The sequence below is a fragment of the Delphinapterus leucas genome, chromosome 1 (assembly GCF_059928025.1).
Source record: "Delphinapterus leucas isolate spDelLeu-1000000601 "Yukka" chromosome 1, BTC_Dleu_Yukka2, whole genome shotgun sequence".
Lineage (NCBI taxonomy): Eukaryota > Metazoa > Chordata > Mammalia > Artiodactyla > Monodontidae > Delphinapterus > Delphinapterus leucas.
In genome coordinates, this window is record NC_143129.1 from 101826969 (window position 1) to 101831356 (window position 4388).

Here is a 4388-nt window from a genome sequence, read left to right on the forward strand (position 1 = left end):
ATTATAGATAGATTGTAACAAGTATGCATATTATAATCCCTAGAGAAAGCACTAAATATAATAATATAGAGGTAGTTAAAAACATAAATAGAAGAGATAGAATGAAATTCTAAACAATACTCAACTGAAGGGAAGATAGGGAAAAAAAACTCACAAAACAAAGCAGACAAATAGAAAACAAAGAGATGATAGATTTAAACCCAACCATATCAATAATTACATCAACTGTAATGAACTAATATAATTAAAAAGCAGAGATTGAAGACTACATAAAGAAGCATGACCCAGTTATACAGTTTAGAAAGGATGCACTATAAAGACACAGTTTGAAAATAAAAGGGTAGAAAAATATGCAATAAAAACGTTAAGTATGATATAGTCATACCAGTCTGCTATTAACATCAAAGAAAGGAGTCTTCAAGACAGGAAGAATCATCAGGGAGGAAGTTATTTGATGATAAAATGTTCAATTCATCAAAAAGATCTAATGATACTAAATGCTTATGTTCCTAACAACAGTCTCAAAATACATGAAGCAAAAATTGACAGAACTAAATGGAGAAATAGATAAATAGATTTGTTTCTACATGTTGCTAGATTTGATTTGCTAAACATTTTTCTGTCTATGGATACATGAATTGGAAGACTCAATATTGTTAAGATGTTAGTCCTCCCCAAGTTGATATATAGATCCAAGGCAATCCCATTTAAATTCTAAGCAGTCTTTTTTGGTTTTTGTAAAGACATACGCTAAATCTAAAATTTATGTGAGAATTTAGAGGACCTAGAATATAATCGTTAAAAAGATAAATAAAATTGCAGCTGTTACACAAACTGACTCCAAAACTTATCAACCTATTAAAAAGCTACAATAATCAAAGTAGTAAGGTATTGACAGAAGTAGAGAGAAATAGACCAATAAAACTGTATAAAGAGACTAAACATAAACATTTTTTAAAGTTAAATGATTTTTTACAAAGCATCAAGATAATTCAATGGAAAAAGGAAATTCTTTCAACAAATGTGCTGTAACATAGAATATTTGTGTAGAAAAAAAAATGAATCTCAACTGCTACATCATGTGATACATAAATATTAATTTGAAATGGATGATGAGACTAAACTAAAAAACTAAAACTATAAAGCTTCTAGGAAAAAAATTAGGAAAACATCATGATTTTCTGGTACCTAGAGATTTCCTAGAACTCTGAAAGCACTAACCATAATGTAAAATGTATATAGTGTATTTTGTCAATATTAAGAACTTCTGTTTTCAATGAAACACTGATAATCAAACAAAAATGTAAGCCACAGACTAGGAGAAAATATTTGCAATATGTATATCTGACAAAGGACTTGTATCTAGGTCATATAAAGAACTCCCATACTACATCATCATCACCATCACCACCATCATCATCACCAAACAACCTGGGTTTTAAAATGGACAGAAGATTTGAGCTATTTGTAATGAGGTGGATAGACCTAGAGTCTGTCATACAGAGTGAAGTAAGTCAGAAAGAGAGAGACAAATACCATATGCTAACACATATATATGGAATTTAAGAAAAAAAATGTCTTGAAAAACCTAGGGGTGAAACAGGAATAAAGACACAGACTTACTAGAGAATGGCCTTGAGGCTATGGGGAGGGGGAAGGGTAAACTGTGACAAAGCGAGAGAGAGGCATGGACATATATACACTACCAAACGTAAGGTAGATAGCTAGTGGGAAGCAGCCGCATAGCACAGGGAGATCAGCTCGGTGCTTTGTGACTGCCTGGAGGGGTGGGATAGGGAGGGTGGGAGGGAGGGAGACGCAAGCAGGAAGAGCTATGGGAACATATGTATATATATAACTGATTCATTTTGTTGTGAAGCTGAAACTAACATACCATTGTAAAGCAATTATACTCCAATAAAGATGTTAAAATGAAAAAAAAAACAGTTCATAAAAGAGATTATATATGAACATGGTCCCGAGACATATAAAAGTCTCTTTTGACACCACTAGTCTTCAAGGAACTACAAATAAAAACCACCATGATATGCCACTCCCTATCTACCAGAATGGTTAAAATTTAAAAGACCAACAATACTAAGTGTTGACAAGGATGTGGAGCAAGAGGAGCTCTCCTACTTTGGTGGTGGCTGTATGAAATGGTATGACCACTTTAAAAAGTTTGACAGTTTCTTATAAAGTTAAATGTACACCAATCCTATGACCCAGCAATTTCACTCTTAGTTTTTTAACCCACGAGAAATGAAAACACTTGGTGGTGTTGGTTCTGAGCTCTTTTTTTTTTTTTTTTTTTGTGGTACGCGGGCCTCTCACTGTTGTGGCCGCTCCCATTGCGGAGCACAGGCTCCGGACGTGCAGGCTCCGGACGTGCAGGCTCAGCGGCCATGGCTCACGGGCCTAGCCGCTCTGCGGCATGTGGGATCTTCCCAGACCGGGGCACAAACGCACATCCACTGGATCGGCAGGCGGACTCTCAACCACTGTGCCACCAGGGAAGCCCTGGTTCTGAGCTCTTTAAAAGACATTTTCATAAACAAACTTTCTAAAACGTTAAAGCATACTAGCCATCTCCACTTCCTTACCTCTCATTTACTCCTCCAATCACTGTTATAAAGCATCATTCTCTGGATTCCCCTGAAATCACTTTGGCATCTCAAGTGTTTGAAAGTCCATAGTAATTAAAGAGGCTGTCTTGGTTTGAGATCAGCTGGAGTGAATAGTGTTTAATGGGTTTGATTATTCTCAACCTGCTCTGTCATATCCTGGATTAGGGTAGCTACATTATGGTATATTTTGTTGATCATGTTGGCTCTATACACAGCCAGCTCTGTAATTTAATTAGGCAATGGGACCTTAGATTCCTTCTCTAGGTTGTCTTATATCCCCCACTCCCGACCCACCACCCCCTAGTTTAGGCCATCATTACTTCCTTTATATTTTTGCAAGAATTCTTACCTAATGGCTCTCCCTCCTCTCTCATAATACGCGTCTACTCTTCACAGGGCTGAGTGAGTAAGGTTCCTAAAGCACATCTCTGTTCAAATAACTTTGTGTTTCCTTTTGCCAGCAGGATAACATCCATACACTTAGGGTTGATGTTCAAGGCCCACCACGATCTGGTCCTGATTTAGCATGTCCTGGTCAATTTAAATACTTGATTCCAATTCAGCTGATCAGGGCAAAATTGCAAATAAAAATACCTCATATTTACTGAGTGTTTACTCTGTGCCATTCACAGATTATCCTTAGCATGGTAGTCACAAGATTTGACCTAAAGTGATCTTTGTCCTAACCTGACTCTTGCTTTGTCATTCTGTCATCTCACCTTAACCACCAGCTCTATTACTTTACTTTCTTCATCCATTTCAGTCCCTCTGATTATGGCATCCTGAGTTTTTGGCTTCTCTAGTTGCCTCTGCCATCATTTCCTTTGAGTTCTGTATTCTTATCACCATGACATTTGTCCAACTTTCCTGTTTGTTAACTAACCCTTTTTCTTGTCCTCTAGATGCCCTTCTTAGAATTACCACCACAGGAAGACTTGTTGGCACTGACCCCAGCAACTTGGGCTCTATTCTATTCTTTGGCTTTGATATCACAGGGGTGGACCCTGGACATTCTGAGCCTAGCCTTCCTGGTTTATTATAAAATCATGCTGTAGATTTCCTAGAATGTCAGGTTTAAAAGGAATCCTAAAGTTTATAACAGTACAACCACTAACAGAGTTAAAAACCCTATGTTCTTTCTCTTATTTTGCTCATTCCTTTGAATAGTGCTTCAAATATTTGATGGCAGAATTCATATCCCTAATTCTCCTGTTTCTAATCTAAATATCCCAGTTTCTTTAGTCATTGTCTCCAGCTTGACTAATTTCCTCAAAATTAGCTTTATTTTTATTACTGCCCTTTTTACAATAAATGGTGGAAAGAATTTTTTTTTAATGTCCCAATTATGTTCTGACCAGTTTGGGCTAGAATAGGGCTTTATGTTATTTACTATTAACTTTTACGTAACTTTCCCCATGATGATGATTGGGATCTTTTTAAATCCTTGTTCTGGAATCAGTGTATTAGTTATTTCCTGCTTCAGCTTCAGTCTCATCTCAGATCCGAATCACAGTGCTGGGGTCAGAGTGCCATGCTTCTTCCCACAAAGGGCAGCAGCTTTTACTAACTTCTCTGCAGCAATGTACAGATATACAACATATTGCTGTGGGTATGTCCAGATATGAGTGTTGGAGAGTTCTGCACAATTCTCTTCTGCTAATTGTAACTCCCACTCATCTCCCATTCACTGAAACCATCTGAATGCCAGTGAGGGAGATATTATCAGATAGAAAACCTTGAATCCATGTTGATTTACTTCTT